This window comes from Oxyura jamaicensis, chromosome 12 (assembly GCF_011077185.1).
Source record: "Oxyura jamaicensis isolate SHBP4307 breed ruddy duck chromosome 12, BPBGC_Ojam_1.0, whole genome shotgun sequence".
NCBI classification, from domain to species: domain Eukaryota; kingdom Metazoa; phylum Chordata; class Aves; order Anseriformes; family Anatidae; genus Oxyura; species Oxyura jamaicensis.
In genome coordinates this window covers 17,494,283-17,517,204 of record NC_048904.1, presented here as the reverse complement: position 1 = coordinate 17,517,204, position 22,922 = coordinate 17,494,283, and the positions used below count along the sequence as shown (strand labels likewise).

The 22,922-nt window shown below is 46.4% G+C and overlaps 1 protein-coding gene across 7 annotated transcripts in view; it reads left to right on the top strand.

Moving 5' to 3' along the window:
* FOXP1 (forkhead box P1) overlaps positions 1–22,922 on the top strand; it is a 365,602-nt gene that overhangs the window by 149,715 nt on the left and 192,965 nt on the right. For 2 of the 7 annotated variants that reach the window (XM_035338126.1, XM_035338127.1), the window contains one exon: positions 19,181–19,382. The exons of the other annotated variants lie outside the window; for them this stretch is intronic. The gene's annotated coding sequence lies outside the window, so the exon portion shown is untranslated. The remainder of the gene's footprint in view (positions 1–19,180; positions 19,383–22,922) is intronic. 7 annotated transcript variants of the gene reach the window in all.

The following is a 22,922-nucleotide window of genomic DNA, read 5'->3' as shown; positions in this document are numbered from 1 at the left end:
CCCCGGGGAATGAATGGTCAAGTTAGCTGCGGTGCTGCCTCACCCTGCCTTTACACGCCTGGATTTACAGCAGTGCATCGGAGAGCAGAATTTAGCTGTTAATTTGATTGCTTATTATCACGGCAAGAATTAAAAGACATGTTTTTTAGGCTTTTGGAACACAGTAAGAAGGAAAGAAATATCACTCTCTGCAAAATGATTTTTATTTAAAGCAACACGAAAGTCCCTTCCTTCTATATTAACTCCTTCCCTCTCTCATGGTCCAAAGTTTCGAGTTGGAAAGGAATATTAACATCACAAAAGTGGTGATTCATAAAATTAACTTGCAGAAGACAGGAGTAACGCAGATCAGTGTTTGGTACTGAAGGGTGTCATCTGACTGAGGTTCATATGGCTGCTTTATAATCACCTTCTTTCAGAAATTAATAGTCGGTTAAGCACCATAGCAACAAGCAACACTGATGTAAGTGCTGAGCAGTGGCTGCTGTTCGCTGTGATGTCAGTGTTCGTTAGTACTGTTCTCTTGACCTTGTTTGAATATAAAATGGTGATTTCATTTTAAACTTAGAATTTTACGGAGTGACTAAATGCATCAGAGTGAATTAGAGCTATTTTTATTTTTTAATTTTATTAAAATGTACTTCCAGGGGGGAAAAATGTCCCTGTTCTCTTCTGTTTTAAATTAAAATAGATCTGAGGACGATGTGGGTTTTTTTTTTTTTCCAGTTCTTTGTTGCCAGAAATATCTATTTAGTGAGGATGAAATTCATGAAGTTCAAGCGAACAGTGCAGTCCTTGGCCATCCCCATGATGTATGCGAGCTGTATGATATATGCCTCTCTTCAGGATCTGAATATCACAGTTTTTGCTTGTTTGTTTGTTTTATTAATGTTGGATCCCATGGAATATTAGATGCATTTCAGCTATTGAAGAAAGAGCAGATCCTGTAGTTTAAGATGGTGCCTCCTTGCCCAGCCGTGATGTTCCCCCTGTGGGTTTCTGTGAAGAAAGGAAACAGATTAAGTCCCAGGTGCATCAGACTGCCTCAGAATCTGTGGGATTCTTGTGGAGCCATGGTTGGTGTGTGGCCATGATGCTATGTGACCTGGGAAATTTAAGAATTTGGGTAGTGATAAATGCAAAACGCTGTCTGTAGACCCGTTTTCAAACTGCAAAGCAAAATTCACAACCTAAAAATAGAGGTTCGCTGTGCATCCTTTAACGGTAGGACTTGTTTATGTGACAGGGTATGGATTTGTCCTGCTTCCACTGCTATGTGGGGTGCTCATTCCAACAGAAAGCTATTTGCTCCAGGGTCCGTCCATAATCTCGCAAAATGTTTCATAAAATAAAGCCATGAGTGATATGTGGTCTAAGAAACTGGATGTCAAATTTCAACTGGGTTAGAATTGAAACTGCCGAGATAATAAACCGTGAGAATAGGAGATAGTAATGGAAATAGTGATAGAGTCCTAATTAGAGCCGTGCCACTGAAACAGGGAAGGTTAAGGGTTTGGTTGATTGAGTTTGAGCTCAATTGCTTGATAGCTTAATTTCAGGTGAAATCCCATCTTCTGAGTTAGCGGTTAAGCCACTCAGTGCAGTTACAGAGCAGGACTCTGTACTCCTTGAGGAGCGGCTGTGTGGCCCCGAGCGCCCCAGAACGGCGGCGAGCCTGGCCTCGGGCATGCGGAGCGGGATGCAGGACAGACCTGATAAATAGATTTTTATACTTGTGTTTTGTTTGTTTCTTTTTTTTTTTTTTTCCTCTCCTGTCAACTCCAAAGAGCTCTGAGCAGAGGCACGAACTGAATAGATACAGCAAGGGGCTTTGATGGTTAAACCTTCAGAATTAAGATGTTTACATTCTCCTTTATTTAGCACTGTTAGGCATAATGCCTAATTATATACCAGTTTTTCCTCAAAGTAAGAATTTGAATTGAAATGTTTGATTTGGGGAGAAGGGAGGGGAAATGTATTTTTACAGAATTATGGACAATAGTGTTAGTTCTCCAGGAGCATTCATTTGTTTAAATGTATGTAAAAGCATTTTCAATAATCAAACACCATTCAGCGAGCATTGTAAGTCAAGGATAGCTTGCATGTTGAAAAATTGAAAAGTACAAAACATGCTACTAAAGTTGTACATTACTGATAACAAAAGACACATGCAGACTTTAAGATAGCAAAGATAGAATCCTTTAGAAAACCCTTAACAGGGAAAAAAATCAACACAAAGGATAGCAAAGTTACACTTAGTTTAAAATTCCAAATCTTAATGCTTGCCAGAGTTAAATGTTGATTAAATGTCGATAATAAAACAGAAGCTGTCTTCTGTAACTCAGTACTGGATGAGATGGTCAACAGGTAAATCTGTGGGTCTCAGCTCAAACTTTGTGTGTGGGTGTGCATATATGTATATATGTATATATGTGTATATATATTTTTTCTCCCTTCCCTTCGAGTCAGGAGAAAGGTCAGAAGGATTTAAATTCACCTGAAATCTCCCCACTTTGTTTCATCAGGGACAGTTCTCAAACCGGGGTGGTGTGTTGCTGTGCCACATCTTCGCTGGCCTCTGCGTGCATCTGCCCCTTCGTATATGTGTGATTCCTTAATAGGAGGAGCTCCAGACAGAAGTTAAAACCCTGAAACAGACTTTAAAAGTTTCTTTTCGTGAATGATGTAATGGTGTGTGCAGCTTCTCCCCAGTGCTCTCCTCACTGGTGCCTTTCCAGGAGACGTGCTGTTGAGGTCCTCACTCCTGCTTTCTGTACAGTCTGCTGACAGTGATTCTTGCACATCAGGCAGTGGGGATGATGTCTACTGAGTTTGGCACCTGGATTTTTCCTGCCTTTCACCTTAAAGCATATTGCAGCACAGAAACAGCCATTGCTCCACAAAGATGCAGTATGTGGCTACTCATAGGCCTTCTGAGTTGGTTCTAAGTACTTTACGGAGCAGACAACCTGCTTCTTGGAGGTTTTCTCCAGAGTTTTCCCTGCAACAGGCCCAAATTACCCAAATTACATACAGCCATACTGGAAGTAGGTTGCCTCAGTGCTAATCACAGCCAGTAGGAAACAGGGATCTGGGAGGCCCTCCTCAATGTCTGCTGCGCATGGGGTGTTGGTCATTCAGCTGAAGGTGTCTGTCAGGACACATATAAGACTGGCTTCATTGACTTTCTCATTGTGAGAAGCTGAAATACCCATCTTGCTAAGGTCTTTGAGTTACTCAAACTGAAGAGTGAAGTCTGGTGCAAAGTCTTTCTGTAATCCATAGTAATAGAAATTGCAATATTACCTACATGTTCTGTGATAAACCCCCAAAAAGGTAGTGTGTGGACCTTTGGCAACAAAAACTGTTTCAAGACCTTACCTTTTTAATTAAAGGTTTATTCCAGAGGTGGGTGAAGCTGTGAATTTTCTGAAGCAATTGGGTACAGAAGATTTAGAAAATAGATTAAGACATTTTGGAATAATTTAGAAGTATTTGAGCAAATCTCATTAACATGGACCACTAGCATGCTGTATTGAAGACTTCAAAGATCTGTCAGAGGAGTTCTTTCTGTGCTATTGTCTGCCAGCATTAGCAATCTCAAGAGAACATCATTCTTTTGTTTGCTTTTGGCCCATTTAGCTTTTCTTCTTCTCCTTAATGTTCCTTAATGTATTATAAATCTTCAAGTGGGCTGGTAGAAAAATATGTTTCTCAGCTTTAAGATAGTCAGTGGCAGGTTTTGATCCTCTTATCTGATGCTTTTGGACCAAATCCTTCTGGTCTTCGTGAAGAATGCTAGAGCGAGCCAGATTTGTCCAGTATTTTACATAATCTCGCAGTGTTCCTTCCGTTTAACCTACGTAGGTGCTGAATATGATCTTCAGTAAAATGCCAGTACTGATTTGTATTACTTCATGCATTCACAGCACCGTTACTTGTTTAAAACCTGTAAAGATCACGAAGCACAAGGCTGAGTGGTTCATGTACACCTCTAGACTGTGTCCTTGCAGTGCTATTGAAGGTGTGCGGCCTGGGTTGTTTGGGAAAGGATCGTAGCTTGGCCGAGGAAGGAATTGCAAACAGCGTGGGTAGGAACGGCGCCGGTCACATTACTCCGGAGCCCAGGAGCGGGCTGCAGATCAGGTGGCCTGAGCTTGTGCTCTGTCACGACCACAAAAACAGCAGTGATGGAAAGATCCCGCTCTAAATAACCTATCTCTAAGTCAAGGATTGCGCTAAAGCTTGTCCCTGTGCCAGGGAGGCTGCTGGGCTGGTGAGGGCCGATTGCTGGGGCCCATGGGCAGCATTGCGGCCTGCTCCTCAGCGCCTCAGCCAGAGCCTCCGGCAGGCCGCAGGCTGGAGGCCTGCCCCGAAACACTCGTGTTGTGAAGGCATTGCACGCTTCTGCTTTACAGAATCTGGGGATGTGAGCAAATAATGCCAGAAATAGATCCGTATTGCATATTTCATATTTTATTTGGTCATCTCTGAGGTCATTGCCTGTTGCCTTCCACCACGCCAGAAGTATATCTTCCGGCATGCGTAACTTACGGCCCTACGGCGGTAGCAACGATATTTTACAGTGGCAGTGTTACAAGACCAGTGATGTCAGTGGGCATTACAGGAGGCCACCCTTTTATTTGGTAGCTCATACTGAAGCCAAGGCATTTAAAAAAAAAAAAAAGTTTCTGGCCCTGATTGCCTGCCCATATTTCTCATTGCAACGTATGAAAGCATTTTTCACTGCTGCTAATGGCAGGAACTTCAGACGCCACCTCCAAGATGTTTAATTGCTAAGTGTTTCTCGCAGTGCAATCTGTGAATTTTAATTTGGGGCTCTCCCACCTCAGCTGGCCATATACTTTGCAGTGTGTTTTGCGTAATACTGCTTAATTGCTCAAAAGGGTCATTTCTGACTCTGAGCTCACTGTTTATTTTTTTAGTAGGGTAGCACAAACATTTGGACATTTTGTAACTAAGACTCTGACGTCATTTCCATTGCAAACCATTAATATCAGTAGTTTATAATATGGCTGTTCAGAATACATTTTGTTGAAATATGATGATGTCTTCTTTTGTTTTAGAAAAGTAGAATTGTTTTCTCCTTTTTTTTTTTTTTTTTAAACAAAGATAAATTGGTATCTTTTGAGTAATAGGTCAACTTTCTTCTCCTGTCGTACCCTTTTCGTTATTTTTAATAGCCCTTGTGTTTATCCGCATTAGCTGTAAGACAAGTGTTTCATTTAATTCTCTGACATGTTAAGGGTCAGTGGATCCCACTGATGGAAGGAAACGTCTGTGGAAGGGCACAGCATTTCCTGCTACTAGGGCACTTCCACCAATGGAACAGTGGGATACAGGCATGACATTACTAATTGTTTGTAAAGATCTTAGAAATAGAAAGTGCTACATTTAAAAGCCAACAGCAGCATAAATCAATAATATAGGTAATGAGACCATTTCCTTTTTTTCTGGGGAAGGGGGACTTTTTTTAACCCCTTCTTAACTGGAAAAACATCATGCAGTTAATTTTACAGCTTGTGTTTGCTCTATTGCTGTCATCAATCTTCCTTTAAATTTTATTCCAATAATAGGGGAAGATAATTTTTATTGGGATTTTTTTTCTGGTTTTTAAAAGCTTTATTGAACACAATTGGAACACTGTTAAAAATGTTGTTATTGGAAAAAGCTGAGAAATGGTTTCTGAAGAAGCACAAATTCATTTGCATCTTTATTCAGCTGAGGTCTGATGTCCAATGAGAAATAAAGTGTGCTTTTATTGTTTGTTTCCCTTTGTCTTAAGGAGGAATAGATGGTTCCTTTTGGTGCTACTTGCTTAGAGTATTCAAAGCTCTGAGCTCCGTTTTGGAGAATGTTGAAATAAACCCACAGGAGGTCTTGTAAAAGTTGTAAGAAATTGTAAGCATGTCTGCTGAGTCAATTATATGAGACAAATTGCCAGGGTAAGGCTGCAAGGTTCCAAACTTGTTATTTACTCTCTGCCATCCTTAAAACAATTCAATTTTGCCTTTGATTTCACAGCAGATAAATACATGTTTTGGAGGAAAAAATTACATTAATTAGACAAAATATTATTTAAAACTTAAGGAATGATCTGGATTTGTGTTCTTGTAGTTAAAAGGAGAATTTGGCCTATCCTTCTTCTGAAAGTTGGAAAACTGAAAAAATACAGTTTAAAAATGCAGACTTTGGCTTTTTAAAACTTCTTAATGAGACCTAAGTGCACGAGGCAATTTCTCTTAGATCATTTGAATGTTAATGTAGAAGTTACTCTTTAAAAAAATGAAAAACACAAATCCCAACTTACTGCTCTGTGAGCTGCCATGGTTAACTGGGTTTGAAATACATCCCTATCAACTATAATATTTTCTAGGTACTTGATAAGTTCAACAAGTCCAGTAAGAGCCCTTTCCTCCTTTCCCAGACACTGCTTTTCCATCCCTGTCAGCATGGAAAGCTTGGGGCAGAGCTGGAGAACTGCTTGGGTTTGACAAGCCCAGCTCCTGCTGAGCTCGTGCCGTGGTTCCCAGCCGGGCAGGACGAGGCAGTGTGGTGCGTCCCCATATCACATTCACCTCACCGCTTGGGAGCTTGTCTTTGAAGCTGCCCCGCAAGGAGCCGCTGGAGGGAAATGCTTGTAGTGAATCTCACACTTTTCTTGCATCTGAGGGGTAGATCTGTGTGCGTCTGTCCAACCTGGACGTCTGATGGGCTGCCGCAGGGGAGCAAACTGCCTGGCTGATCCATTGCTTGGGAATATTGGCAGTCGGTAGGATTTTGGTGAGGTGGTAATGCTCTTTGTCCCTTAGATTTAATCTGGTCTTTCCAAACTTCTTTCTGCTGTCTTCTCTCTCAGATAGCAGTGACCACCTCGAGGTGCATACGGTGAGGGAAGTGCTCAGGGCTTCCCACCAAATGCTCCGCACTGCACTACTGCTACAGGGGCACCTGTGCCAGGGAGAATGAGAGATTCTCCCATGGGAAGTAATTGGTAATTGAAGTGATAAAAGATGAATGTGATTATGTCTGGCACCTCCTCAGAGCTGAACTGGTGGTTGAGCTTTAGGTACTGTTTCTGTTCCAGAAGTGATTTCTGGTGGTATTGCCATGTGTGATTGTGGACGCTGGGAGAAGCATTGAAAACCAGCTGCTTCTCCTTATTCTTGCCTGTGCCTCCTCCACTCGAGCTGCAAGTGCCAAGGCGATAGGACTCCTAAGAGAGCAGCTCCATCATCACTTCGTGCACCATCAGCTCCCCTCTACCCTTCACTTGCGTCTCCTCTCCCGTCTGTCTTCACTCTTAGGAAGAGCACTGCTGCTATTGGCAGCATTACGGGACGCTGGGGAGCCTGCAGAGGGCAGACCCCAAAACACCTCCCTGGGGGGCCTGGCATCTCCTTCCCTGCTGATCCCACTGCAACTGTATTTGGCCAGGCACAAAGTCCCCCAGGAGCAAGTGGGACATTGCCCATCTGCAAAGATCTGCCCCAAAAGGCAAAGGAGCATGGGGTTGGGGTCTTCACGCTCACCTTCACTTAGGGTGATGGAGGGTGGGCTGCTGGTAGGGTGGGAGGAGGCTGTGTAGGAACCAGTGGTGCGTGGGAGGCAGCATCCACGGGACAAGAAGCTCTTTCTCCAAGAGAACAGTGGGGGAAAAAAAGGTCTAGACAAGCTTTGTAGACATGTGAGGAGTCCTTCTTTTTAAAGCTATCTGTATACAGTGATACCTGATCATTTCCCCAGATTTTCTCCTCTGTCATTGACATCCCGTCTGGTCGCTGCCCATGAAGAGCAATCTGTGGCATCATCTGGGTAAGACCTCCGTATATCTCTGTGGGAGAACTAGAGTTCATCATAGTTTTATATTGGGTTTCCCTCAGCATGTAACTGGATGCGTTAATAGTGACATGATCCCGATGTGACCTGGACTTTAATGGGTTTGAACTTGGAACTGTTCAAACATTAAGAAAAAGCCCTCGCTCCCTGCGTGTATTCAGCAGCTGCTTTTTATATGCAGAACCCTGAGCTGCAAAGGTTCAATGGCGGTGTATTTTCAACTTTCAGATGAAAAGGACTAAATAACTGCCAAAAACTGGGCTATTTCTCTCCTGATGCAGATGTGTGACTGCCAGGACACACATACATCAAAAAGACAAGGTGCCTCTGAGCACTTTAAAACCTACTGCTTTGTTTTGTTTTGCTAGAGGCAAACAAAATGTCAACCCCCTCAGTCTTGGGAGAGGGTTTGTGATGGTAACGCGTGCTTCTCTCAGGGCAGGAGCCTGGGAGTCAGGATTTGGGGTTTGTTTCCCCACCTCTGCAGCTGAGTCACTTCATGGCACGGGTACTGTTTATTCTGGACAAAGCTTTCTTATTTTTTCTTGACTTTTGTATGTTGCCAGCTGTGCATGATGTACCATCCAGAATATACTCTTTATCGTGTGTCAAGCCTTAACTCTGACAGCAAAGCTGTGATTTGATTTTCCCATCTGCAGCGAGAGCCAGGTTTGTCCCTCGCCCCCCTCAGAGGGACCTTGCAGGTGGGGTTATCTGTCTGTTGTGTGTTCAAGCAGCTCACAAAGGTACAAATTGTTCCTTTTTAAAAACAAACAAAACTCCCACGAGGCCTGATTTCTCTACAGTTTTAGAAAGTGTCCCCCATTTCTCTCCTGCCTGGCCACGAACCTGGGAAGGCTTCTTTACCAAGTTTCCTCTTGAAAAGAATTCCATTTGCAAAGTTAGCAGCTACCCAGAAGCAGATGGCCAGAAGGGAAGGACTGACACCAGGCTGGCTTTAATAGGATGCGCAGTGCTGTGCAGTAATGAAGTAGAATTTAGTCACCTGCCATCAGAGCCATTTCCACGGAGCGATGATAGAGAGACCCAGAGTAAAGATGTCTCTTTGGAGAGCTACTGACAGCTTTACTGACCACCAGATCAGGCTGGATCACCGTTTCTTTTTGGTGTTAAGAATTGCCATGCATCGCCTTTACTTATTAAATTGTCAGATTAGGAGCAGGCAGGATGTTGTGTTGTAATATGTGGGTGCTGTGTGGAAAAGCGAGCCTGCCTTGCCCTGCTCCCTCCTTCCCAAAGCCGGGGCAAACCTCTGCTGTGGGGTATCCAGCTTCAGAGAGTAATACGGGTATTATGTTCCATGTCTAATACTTCTGTTTTACTGGGGATGTAAATCTTTGGGCTATGGACCACTGCTTGGGTCAGATTCTTCTTTAAAACATTAATGAGCGTTTTAGTTTCGGGAGAGAAAAAATCTACAAGTAGCGATGATATTGTGTAAAAGTGTAGCAGCTAATGCATGTCTTCTGTTGGTTTGCGTTGTCTTACAGGAACATCATTTTTGCACATCACTATTAACAATGCAAACACCCTGAAATGCTAATAGCACTAGTAAGCTTTTAATTCCATGGAATTTATTGCTTGCTGTATTTCCATGAATTTATAACGCTTTGATTCTTAAGAGCCCCATTTAATCAGTTTTGCCTGGCACAGAACATAATAAACAACTTGCTGGTGCTAAAGTGCCACATGGGGGAGGCTGCTAACAAGAAAGTTAAATGCTTCTGCCACTAGCAGTTTCTTCGCTGTATTTTTCATGAGCTGTTAGTACCAGTAATGTACTTTGCTAGCTTTAGAGCAGTGGTTAAACACAGTGACAAACCAAACAGCACTCCAGCGCTGTAAACACCCAAAGCAATACCATTTTTGTTCAGAGCTACGGTTAAAACCAGACTCGAGGCTGGGTATTATTTTATAGTGATCAGTGATTTTTATAAAAGGTCTTAATTTTCTTGGTATCTCAGTGTAGGACTGTCAGGAATAAGTAGTGAATGGTATTGATCAAGAAAATCAGCATGTGGGGGTGAACGAGTTAAAATGTCTTAAAAAATAGTTCTTGTTTGTTTGTGCTGCTTGACCATAAAAGTATAAAACGACTGTCTTAGTAGAAAAATACCAGCTTATCAAGTGCTTTAAAGCAGAAAATGTCATTTGAGTCTCAAAACTGCACCAACTTTATATAATTACCCTTTTAATTATCCCCAGTGGCCCATGAAATTTGTAAAATAGAGCATTAAGAGTTTGATTTACTTACATGTTGCACTTTAGTGTTACACTCTTAATGAATATTGTTTAGTACTAATGTCAAGCAGAGAGTGCCGAGTGCTGGAGAGAGGTGCGTGCTGCGGAGCTGGGTATTCCGGTGGGAATTGCGGAAACTCCACCTTGAATGAAGAGTATGTATGTGAGTAAAGCAGTGTGCTGTAATTTTTGTTGCCTGAATGGAAACTGTATTGATTTTTATCCTCTGCATGCAAAGTAGTTTACTATATCTTTATTCTGCCACGCCAGGGACGTGGCCATTTTGAAGGCATTTATGTGGTCCTGGAGAGCTTCCACGCGCCCCCAGTTGCTGTGGCTGCTTCCTCCTTGTTAGGGAGGATAGTTGAGTCCTTCCTCCAAAGGACCAGAACGTGGAGGCAAGCTCTTCGATTTGCTCTTAGGAGCTGTTTTACCCCTGGTAACGGCAGTAACACTAATCAGCGATTGATGGGGAGTTTCTGTGGGGTATCCAAACAGCATTTATTGCCGAGAAATTGCTAGAACAAGCTTGGGGAAAATGTAATGCAAAGCTTGGTCTTGAAATGCAGGTGAATTAAACAGGCATCTTCAAAGGTGAACGGAAGCATCAGTGAACGGTAATGGTAAAAACAAATAAAGCAGAGTCTGAAGGAGTCGCTGGTGACCTCTAAATGGGTGGTACGAGTCTGAGTGAGGTGGAGACATAGCAGGAAGTATTTGCATTTGAAAATGGTCGTAAAATGCTTGCAGATGAGGGTGGGATCCTCAGGATCCATCCTCTGAAAAGCTGGGGACAGTCTGAGACCGTGGGTGAATGACTCTCAGAAGGACGAGGTGATTTCCTCTCACTTCCCACGCCACTATTTCCTTCCACGTTGGAATTCAGCAAGTGAGCTGCCAGTTAAGAGCAGCATACCAGTGCCGGGATGGTAGGGTGATCCAACTACTTGGGCATCTCTGATACCGGCACGTGATCAGATGCCTCCAAAGAGAGGGAGAAAAGCCTAAAGTTTTACTTCCCTCCCCAGAATTTTGAGTTTCCTGTACTGACTGTCAAAACGTTTCTAGTATTCCTCTTATCTAGGTGTGCACCTATTTCGTTACCCTGCTAAGCCGGGAGCTGGACTCGATGATCCTTGCAGGTCCCTTCCAACTGGGGATGTTCGGTCATTCTCCGAGCTCCTGAGGTCTTACTGTGCCTCCAGATTTCTCAGACCAGCTCACGTAGTGTTATCTTAATTTGTTTTTCCAGTTTGTGAATATCCCTGTACGTTGACGATATTTCATTGATACATAAATATTGTAGTTGGAGGAGAGAAACAACAAAGATCCATCGTTTCCTGACTTCCACATGGTTCAGAAAAACGTTGGGTTCAAATCCTAGCTTAAATAAATGGGAAAAATCTGTTTATATCCCAAAGGCGAAGATTTTATAATACAATTTTTTCTTAAAGCAAACAAAAGTTGTATGTTTGGTGTACAGCTAAAATTTGGAGAGGCAAAGTTGCCTTAATTGTTTGCGGAAACACATTTCAGGAAACGGATTTCTGGAATTCTGAAATTTGAATTTATTTATATTTGAAAATATCTTGTTTAAAAAAAGCTCAAGGGAACAACCTATGAAGAGGCTAATTAAGCTTTTTTGTACAACGCTGAGCACAATGGGGCTCCTTTTTTGTTTGTCCCGAGGCCCTGCAATAATAAACAACATTACTGCTAATAATTGGGAGGCTCCATTTGAAGTCGTGCTGACGGCAGGACGCGGGCAGTGTCAGTTTTCAGTAAGTGCATCAAGGCTGACCTTGAACTTGTGGCTGCTGATAAGGGCAGTGCAACAGCCCCGGCGTATCTGCGAGTGCGTCGCAGCGCTCAGCACTGCTGCTGCCTTTGCCAGCGTTTCTCCTCTCCTTGTCTCGTGCCCTTTCTGTGGCCGGAGCCAGTGGCAGAGCTTCCACCCGCGGTGCCGCACCTCGCCAGGCTGCTCCCGCGCTGTGCCGAGCCGGCAACGCCGTGCCGATTTCAGGAGGGGAGCACGGGAAGATAAATGAGTTGTAACAGAAGTGGTTATTTTGGCTCCATGCTATTTCATGTGGTATGTTTTCTGTCTCCTCTACCACTGTGCATGGTGCGTCACTCCCTTCCCCTGGCGTATCTTTCTAGACGCATGTGGTATCGCGTCACGCTGGCCGTAGAGCACCAGGAGATGGTGGAAGGCAGCGCCTTGGTCTCGTTTTTTGCTACTGAGAGGGTTGGAAGCTTGCCTGAAAGCCAAGTTGCGTGGCAGGAGATTACAAAACGTTTAGTTTCCAAATCTGATTTTTCCCTTGTGAATTTTGCTTGCTTGCTCAAAGACAAGATGCGTCTTGAACAGCCCCGACCGAGGTGGTGCTAATAACCGTGTTGGAAAATGTCCTGTGGCTTGGAATAACAGCTGCTTGGGAGGAGGGCTCTGCCATAACAAGCGTACTCCTGGGTGCAGTTTCAGGAGCAGTTAGTGAGCTTTCAGTCCTCACCCCATCGCTCTTCGTACTCGTACGGGAGCGCTGGGGGCCGTGGTGACAGCCCGGTCTTGGCACCGGGCATTTAATGAGGGTATGGCCTGGCTGTGAAGGCGCCCTGCACGGCAAATGGTTGCAGCTCGCCATCGCAGGGCTGAGGGTGAGGGATCCTCGCCTCATTTTGAGTCTAGACATCAAAACTTGGCCAGGAGTTTACAGCCCTTCTGGAGCCATCAAACTGCTCTTGTGATGGTTCTGAAGAACAAACAAACAAACACATAAATAACATTCCAGGGCAAGCAGAGAAAGGCCGGCCCCTGCCTATTAACTCTCTGTTGTCCCTCCGCAGCGCTCCCACATCACAGATGCGGACGTAAATGTGAACTCTCACCGCAGAAGTAACTAAGAATAAGTGAAAAATCTGACAGGCGGTTTTACTCCTATCTAAAATTGGAAGCATGAAGTGGAAGGTTAATAAGAAGAGAACCTCTCAACCTCGTGGTTAGACTAACATTTAGCCACCCAGCTGAGGAGGGATGAGGGAGCCGAGCCAAAACAATCACGGAGAGTCCAATCAGATCACTGTAGGCACTCTTGTTTTCAAAGTTGGTAGGAAATGGTTTTCTTAGAAAAAAAACGGAATTGATGTTCTTTTCTACTTTAGGAGCCAGTTTTCTGATCTCCAGTTCAGATGATGAACTTGTACTGGCCTTGAATTTTGCGTCTCTGTTTCACTGTTTTTCATGAATCGTAGTTTTCACATGTGTTGGCACATCACACACACTAGCCAGGCCGCACGCCATTTGCTTTTAAGGAAAGAAGGGGAAGAAGCTGTGTTTCATTTAAACGCTCTTCAGATCCCTCTGCATATGCTTCTGCATATTCTTGACCAGTCTTGCTTTGTTTTATGTGTTTGTAGCATTTTTCTTACACTTTGTGCAATCATTAGCATTAATGGGGATTTGCAAGTGCAACCAGAGGAGAGCATACCCCAGAGTGTATTACCTCACTGCCCTTTGAAGTGGAAGGAAGTTGTCCAGTTGGCCATATGCTGTGATTTGCCGTCGTCAGGAGTCGTTTTAGACTCCTCGTAGAAGAGGTTGGTCTCTCCTAGCAAGCCTCCGGTTTATCACGTTTGATTATATATGGCACAGATAGATACCACCTTTAAGAGTACCAGTCAGCTTCCGAGGTGGTGTTTTCCAGCCAGGAGCATGAGATGCACAATAAAAACGCATGAGAACCATTTGCCCCTGCAAAAATTGTGCACTCACATGATTAGTGAGGCGTGGTATGAAATTATTTGAGCTTTGTGCATAAATATATACTGAAAGAAGGCTTGCAACTGGAGGGTTTGAATATAGTTTTCCTCTTCATGGGCCAAATTCCCTGCTGTACATCAGGCGAAGAGCATTTCGGTGGAGCTCTGCCCAGCTGAAGCTCTGGTCCTCCTCGCGTGCGGGTTGCGCTGTCCCACGCCCAAAGAAATGCCTCCTCAGGTTTTATGGGTGGACTTTGCAGCTTGATTGGAAATAGAAACACAGTAAACAGCAACTGTGTCTCAGAAATATGCCCAGCAACGCGAACCATCACCATTTCAGCTTCTTTCCAAGGCCCCTTCCTGGGGGCCTGCTCTGCAGCTGTATTACAAGCACTGTAATGCAAGTGGCAGTATTGACCCTGGAAAATACTGTGGTACAGCTAACAGATATCTGCACAACCTTGTTTGTATGTATATGTGCTTATGTTTAAGATGCAAACTTGCACTTGAGTGTGCTCGGCTCCCTGCAGTATATAGCTGCAGAGCCATTGCTAAGATCTGGGAAGAGATGGGTTTGTAGTCTGATATTTTACGGTGTTTTTCTTGCCTGATGTTTATTAACATCTTCCCCGATGTCCAGTTACAAGGGATGGGAGCATAAAAGTTTACATGAAAATACATTTCTCTGTAAGTGCTCTATCCCCGTGATTCCTCTGCAGCGTTAAACCCAGACCAGTTCCATCCTGTTTCTCCTCTTACCCCTCAGACCCGGCAGGCAGGGAGGAGGGATATTTTGCGTTTGTCTGAAATCCACCTTGCCCTTGCCATTTTTAACTCGGGTTTGCTAGTTGGTTGGAAGCACTGCTCAAAGCCCCGTCGCGAGCCCGCCGGCAGGGAGCACCGTGGGGTAGCAGCACCACTTGCAGGAGGAACAGCCCCGACTCCTTTGTATTCCCACCTCTTCCCCCTGGACACACCAGCACATCCCAAAATCTCCTTGGTGACCACAAGTGACCTGAAGCAGGAGTTTAGAGTCAGAGTTTCTTTTCTGCTTCGCTCTGCCTGAGCTGGGACCTGTAGCAAGGCTCTCTGGACGCGGTTCAGTGCATTCAGGGACATGCTGGACACGAAGGCTTTGCCTCTTTGCTAAAAGAGCTGCCAGCGCCTGCGGCAGCCAACAATGCTTTGGGCCAGTCGCGTTTTCCTCGGCAGAGAGCAAAAAGAGGCCAGATGGGAATATGGAGGGCATCTCTTCAGGCTGAGCCAAGGAAGATGGAAAGGCTGAGCTGCAACGCTGCTTCGGCATCCGCGGTGCTGAGCGGTGCATCCAGGGCAGTGAGGTGCTTCCGTCTCCTGCTCCTTTTTCTGAAGGAGGTTGTGATGCTCTGTGAGCTTGGAGTCACACCTCCAAGGCAGCCGTATGGCAGGGGCTTCATGGTGAGCGGGAACTTTGCTGGGGGCTTACATCCTTCCTTGCTGAAGTTATTTTCAAGAGAGCCAAAGAGGTGGTTCAGGAATTGTTTCAGAGCAGCTTCAGGAGTCCTGTTGTAACAGTTCCAGTTTTGCTGCACAGCCATCCCCTGACTGCCTTCTGTCCCCTGCCACAGGGTGCACAGGGCAGACCCGAATGTCCCTAACCATGGCATTTAAAACTGATAAGCAGTTTTTGAGTGCCCAACTTCCAGACACTGAGTCTCCAGGATCAACAGGCAGGTCTGGGCTAAGTCCCTGCTCTCCGTAGCATTCTGCAGGCTTTGCTTCGCTTTGGTTTTCGTTGGTTTGGGTTACCAGGGTTTGATGGGGAATATCCTGATCTGTCTTTCTGAGGTCTTTGTCCTGCCTCTAAAATAAAAACAAAACAAAACGCTGCAGTAAATCAGGCCCTATCCAGAAAAAATGGTCTGCTTCCTTCCCCCTGGTAGAGCTTTTTCCCTCTTCAGTGCAAATGTATCATTTGCAACACTCGATTCCTTAGTTTGAATATGGGATATTTTCAAAACTGGGTCGATACCATGTCTTCTGGTTAGCCAAATAACATTAAAAACCAGACTGCAGGTTGTAAACTGAAGGGCTGTTTCTCGTTTCTTTTCCTACCCCAGCCCAGAAAGGCCCGAGGCTGATGCACTGCCGTGCCGCGGCTCCAGCAGCTCTTTGGGTAGTTTGAGAGGAAAATGTGGGAGCTGCATGGCACTAGAGACCACCTGAGAAGGAAGGAATTAGTGCCAGCACAGCCCACAGCCAAATTTAACCTTTGGTATGTTGCCGTAACACACAACATTTTAGGAGTGTTAATTATTATTTCTGGTACCCTAAGCAGGGAATGTGTGCTGTCAGCTGTTGTGAAAACAAATCAAAATACAGACCTTTGCCTACCCGGTTCAAAAGGAAATATGTTTTCTGCTTAATTTCTGCTTAAAAGGGAAATGATTGTGAAAAACACTTTTTTTAATTGTTGCATTATAGTTGGCCGTCATCATACTTTCTGAAATGTATTTAATGTATTAAAATAATAGTAGCTGGGAAGGGAAGAGGAGGGCTAGGAGTAGGTGCAAAGAGCATGTTTACAGCTGCCCCCTTCGAAGTATCGTGTTTTCTTCATCCCCATGTCTACTTCCATCAATTGGACCTTCTGTAGATGAAGCAACCTCTCAGAAATGTTCAAGGTTGGAGGTTTTTTTGTGCGTGTGTGTGAATATGGGTGTATGCCTCCGCACATCTGTTGAACTGTGATGTTCTGTGATTATTGTTCAAGTTTTGGCTTCTGTGAGCGCTTCGTATGACTTCTCTCCAGCTATTTCTTTCTAAGAGGCTGCTGTTGTGAACAATGAACGTCGGTGGGCTCGGCTGCGGCGCGAGCAAACTGCTTCCGTGTGATGCAGAGGAGTGGGAAGGGGGGATGACTTTGCAGAAACGTAGGGTTACCTCCAACCACAAAAATCAGGCTGTAAAAATGACGAATCTCTCTTCTGTCACCCAGGGATCTGACAGTTTTGTGTAACTTATGAATTAAACATCTGGGAGGTATATATGTATTTTTTTTTCCTTTAACAGTCACCAACCCGAGGCAGATAAGCTGCTGAATAATTTTCAGTCATCCACCAACACTGGGGCAAGTTCTGGGAGCGGATCCCTGGAGGGTCTCCCAAAAGAAATGGCAGAATCGCCATTAGCAGTAGTGAGATCGAGGAGGCACCCGTGCCTTCGCCACGAGACTCTAACCTTTAACTCCATGCAAAGCAGCCAGGACCTTTACTGCAGAGGCCTCACTGGAAAGATCCCGGCAAAGTAAACAGCATGACACTCAATTTATCTACCCCAGAAACATGAAGGGCTCAGTCGACCTGATGGGATCTGTGGTTCCAGGGAGTCTACGTGTTTAAAGCCTGATGCTCAGCCTGCTAAGCCATCCCCTGCAGCTTTCCTTAGTGCATAAGATATGAAAAAAATCTCCTGTCCTGCAAAACAGATATTAAATTGGATACTCTTTCACCCTGCCACGATAAGAAACGCGGCAGAGAGATGCAGGAAAATGGAATGCTGCTTAGAAAGAAAATATATTTGAATCTAACATAAAAATTGGAGAGATAGGAGGATTTTCAGTGCTAGTAGCAATACCCTCCCCAATGAGTTACTGAAAATGCAACTCTCCCTGTAGTTTTTGCGCCGGATTGTGAATAAAAATGGTTGTGATTGATGAAGCGTTTGGTGCCTCGCTGTAAGTTGGTCAAGAGGGACTTCTAAATCACCCAAATGAAATATTGCATTATCATGAACAGTAATATGTAACTGTTAAGTATGCCGTTGCTTATCATAAGCTCAAGCTCCTTCGGAGCTCTACCCGGTGAGAAATCTTTGCGAGCGGTGGAGCAGAGAGCGGCCGGCAGCTGGGGGCTGAGCCCGTCCCCTCCCCGGGGGGACGCGGGTTTGGGAGCGAGCGCCCGGCCGCACGCCAGGAGTTCCCTGGATCCTCAGCGGGCAGTTCTGCCAAGGCAGTGGGAACGGAGCTGGTTCTTTATTTTGTTTTTAAAGAGGCTGGGTGGAGGGAAAGGCAATATGCCGCTGGTCGCTGGGGGGCATGGGCCCGTTAGTCAGCCATGGAAAGTCTTAGCGAGGCGTTGCTCCCTCCTGCACCGGGCCCATTACATACTTCTGTTGCTTACCAGGTTGGTGTGGGCTCTTGTATAAAGCTTTTTACCGGTCCTGCGCATAGGGTAGAGAGGAGAAAACAAAGTTGGTGTTTCATGGGGAAACCGGCAACACAGCATTAAAAAAAAAGAAAAAAGTAATTTCTACTTTCGTTACTTACACCAAAAAATAGACCAACGTTGTTCCTATTAGGAAAAAAAAGACTAAAGTGACCCACGCCTCCCGGTGAAAAACCCTGCTGTTCCCTAAATGCCAAGCTAACTGCGCTGAACTTGTCTGTGTCTAGAAGTTTCCACAGAGACCATGCAGCCACGTCTCAGAAAAGGCTTAGGGAAATAGATGCTGCCCGGGCAGTGTGGAAGCATACTTAAAGCCAGTTTGCCGAGATGCCTGAGGATCTTCCATGGTTTGGGGCTAAAATGTGGAAACAGGGAGGGAGATCGCACTGAGACCAGGGATTTTGCGTTGGACGTACCTGCACATCAGGTTGGCCAAGGAGCAGGTCTGTGAAAATGTTTCTGCTCCCAAGCTGGACTACACCTCTAGCTCCTCTCTAGCTCCTCTCTCACGGACAGAACCTTTGCAGCCCTACCCGACATACCTGACATGCTCAGGCAGTGGTGGCTCGTGTCTCCCTCGCTTCTTTGTCCCTGTCTGCTCGTTTTCCTGCTTCCTGACCCAGCTTTGTCTCCTCTCTATTCAAATCAGGTGGCTTCTGCTGCCCTGGGAGCTGGCTGGGGGTCAGAGAGGAGGCGGTAGGTGGGGAATGAGCCCCACACCTACCTCCCACCGAGGGCTTTCAATGGCCTGTTTTGGTGTCTGCTCTCCGAAGCGTGGGAGCTCGGCGGCTTCTCGAAGTGGTGCCCAGGGCTGCTTACCGTGGCTGGGGCCGTGCTGTTCCCTGTCTCTCGTCTCAGGAGCATCTCAGCAGTTCAGGCTGAAACTTCGTACAAGAATTTGACCTGGGGCAGAATGCCCACCAAGGAGAAGTTCAGAAGGTTAAAAGTTGGCGGATTTGCAAGAAACTGAAACCCAGGTCATGAAGATGGGGCGCGGGGCGTTGGGTGGTGTTAGTGTGGTCACGGCAGTAGGGCGCTGTACGAGTGCAGTGTTGGGAGGCACTGTACAAGTACGCGCGTGCCTTCTCTTGCAGTACTGGTGTGTAAGGCAGCATAAAGTTAGAGGAAGACCTTCCATGTGTGTCAGCAGCTTGGACCCTGCTGGCACGAGCTACTTGGTCAACTGATGCTGCACAGGGGTCGGAAGACAACAAAGGAGCAGCTCTCCTCGCACGTGGGATGTGCCTCACTGCTCGCCCCTGAGCTCCTCAGGTTTGGCTCCGCAACAGCTCTAAGGTATGGAAGAGATTTGTCTTGCTTGCCCCAGTTTTATTGTTTGGTCTGGTCAAAAAGTTGACCATCGGTAGTTGAAGAGAGGGGATTTTGTTGGCGCTACGAAAGCACGCGTTGGTTTCACGGTGGGATTTGTGTGTGAACGCAGGAGGCTCGGCAACATGATGCTCTCTGCACGGCCGTGCCGGAGCAGGCTCCGGTCAGCAACGTATGGCCCGGCCGTCGGTCCCCCCGCAGCAGCAATCCTAACTCCCACCTAAGCCGAAACATTCATTAAACTTTTATCTGAATAGGAAAGCTTCACGTTTTCTTGACAGAAGAGATTCTGTGGCTACTAATTTATGACTGCAATTTAAGAAACAGACGGCTGTCTGACATGTGCCATGTAGTTCAGTAGGTCACCAGTGACATCATACTTAAAATCGTTATCTGTGCGAACTGTGCATTTTGGGTAAAAGCTTTTATTTATAGTCAGTCATTAAAATTGAGACCTGATATTTACTTTTCCTCTGATTAGGTTAAAGAGTGAATATGAACAAAAAGTACCCTTCTCTTACCACCAAGCCGTTTACAAACTGTGCTGTTCACATGCAGCCTTAAAGGAATTCTGGTAAATCGTTACGGGCTCAGATGGTATGTTTTAGTTAATACATTTGTTTCTTTCACTGCTAAGACTGGATTCAGAGCTGATCCATGGCATAAGGGATATATTTGATTTCTTCCTGGTCCCATATAGATTCTTATCCTCATCGCAGAGCTGCTCAAGTCGTGGGCCTGGGTAGAGGTGCCGTGTCAGCGGGATGGTGGGACTTGTGGAGGGGTTGGCGGGTCGCCTCCTGGGGTCTGCAGTTTGGGAAGCAGGAGCACTAGGGCAGTCCAGGCTCGGGGCCCCGTGTGGGCGTTCTGCTGGGCCAGGTTTGGAACCATCCCCTTGCACAGCCCCTGATGCAATGCGGGGTTCAACGCGAGGTGGGGGAGTGCTATGGCAGCAAGGTGCTTCTCCGTAGAGCACAAGCTGTGGTGGGCCATGTGTGAGGGCCACAAAGGGTGTTCTACGCTGAACTGTAGGGTGACGCCACCACCAAGTCACTCGGGATGCACTCAGCCATAAAGCCCAGTGGGCATGTCTTAGCGGGAAGCAGACCTACAGGGCCAGAAACAACAGCGCTCTTCAGAGCGCCAAGTCCTTGGGGTGTCCATCAGCCGTTCCCTGGTGTTCCTCCGTCCCCCTCCTGATGTCCGATGCCCCCACCCACAGCCACGTGGAACGTAATACTTTTAGTGATTAAAAATGGTGAGCGTGGGTGCTGTAACGTCTCCACACCCAGCGCAGAAGGTGCATAAACGTATGAGGCTGCCCCCAGCCCCGGCAGGACCGGAGCCTGCTCCCTGCTGCCGGGTGCTTCTCAGCGGGCTGCAGGAGATGTCCCCATCTTGTGAAGGTTTGAGGAAGTAAAGAACCCCTCAGAAGTCAGCGCCTGCTTAATAGCTGTACTGAAAATGATTTTTGACCAAAATTATATATTACAAGATGACGATACTGCACGGTATACTTTCTAACTATGAGATAGTGTTTTTCCCCCCTAGATCCTACAGCTAAGATCAGTGGCCCATTTCAATTTTTATTGAAACAAATAAACCCAATAAAAACACTTATGCTGAGAGCTCAGGCTCCACAATAAAAAAAAATAAAAATTACTCTGCATTGAATTTATTGATTTATTTATTTACTCCAACTGGAAAATTGAGTATTGTGTTAATGTATTTTATAAGAATCACAGTGCTCGATGAAATGGCTAATTTATTTTAGCGTATACATAAATAGCTAGCAATTTTCAGTGAGACAGGCTAATGAAAATGATGCTATGAAATTGTCTATACTATGAGGAGTGATGGAGTCAAGTTATTATTGGTTGAGTGCTACGACGTAGTGAACTGGCCATCATGTCTTTGAACTTTTGAACTGCTACTTGGTTGCGTGATTTATTGATTTGGATATCAGCACGTTGAGTTAACTTTTTGTTGAGGGGGCTGCCTGCGCCGCGTGGCTAAGTTGCGTGCCGTGTAGTCTTATAGATGTTTAAACAAGATGGTTGAAAAATGTGCAGTGTGTTAACAGAACAGGCTTACGCCGCGTGGAGAGGCAGAGAGATGCTCGTAGGTACCATTAGATGTCAACACTGATGTTGTGATTGCTGCAGATTAACTGAGGACGAGCAAATTTGGCAGGGTAAGTGCGCATCGTATTTGTAAGAGAAGCGTTGCCTTTGTTCTAAATCGAGCGCATGATCTCATAGCAACTTTGCTCGCCGATCTACCTTAAACCTCTCCTTATTGCTGGCGCCTGGTACGGGCATCGAGCATCAGCGGGGCCCTCGTCAGCCCGTGCCCGAGGAGCGCTCCATGTTGCTGCCATGTGACCTGGTGGCACGAGCAGCCCTCCAGCTTGCGTTGGCCGGTGCTGTGGGACCGTTGCGCCCGCGCTGCCCCGAGCCGTGCTCACGAAGCCGTGCAAACTTGTTCCGTGGTGGAGCTGGAATTCCCTCGCAGGCTGGCTGCTAGCGCCGAGCCTCGGCATGCAGCCCTGCCAGCAGCTGCCTCGTCCCTCGGTGCGAGGAGATGCTCCACTTGTTCCTGGTGATTCGCGTGGGGCGTGGGACGGGGGCATCATGCTCGCCTCGAAGCCCTTTCCAGCTGCAGGACTTCTCCCTCGCCGTGCTGGTACGGGAAGCTCTGCGTGGTGACTGCGCCGGGCTCTGTTTCTGATTAGACCGAATAACTTGACACCTGCGTTTTACAATTTGCCTAAAGTGCTTTATCCTGTAAACCCAGCGATTTCAGAGCTCGAAAGCCAGCAGCCTCGCGGGGGTTTGCACGACTTAGCTCATCCCACGGGCTCTCTGCGACCGCGTTAGGCGCCGCCGGCCTCTGCTGACCCCCCGGGCCCCCCTGCAGCAGCGGGATTTGGGGCACGTCGTCCCCATCCCACCCGTGGGTGTGGGGGAGGCGTGTGGCCATCGTCTCGTTTATTTTCGGTGGTTGGAGTGCCATGGCTTTATTTGGATGCCGAAAGCGCTCCCCTTGTGCCCGAAAGCGCCGGGGAAGCCGCACCACTTGCCTCCCCCTAACCCTTTTATTTCAGCGTTCAATCAAACCCAAACCACCACGGCCTGCTCCGAGCACAACCCAAAAAGCAGTGGGAAAGGCTGAACCGGGGGATTTGCCACTATGAGCTGGGGAGGGGGGTGAGGGTGGGGGGTGGTTGGGGGAAGGAAAAAAAAAAAAAAAAAAAAAAAATCCCATGTCCCTGCAAGTGTGTTATTGTTGACTTTGCCCTGCACATCCTAATATGGTTACCTCCCTGTCAAAGCGGCCGGGCCGGGCCGAGGGGCCCCCTCGGGGAGCCGCTCGCAGCCGCTCGCAGACAATAAGGAACCAAGCGGCGCAACTCCACAAAAGGCTGCCCGGAACCCCAGGGCCAGCCGCGGCCCCCCAGCGCTGCCCGCCGCCGTACGTACCCCGGGGGCCTGGAGGGGGGGGGGG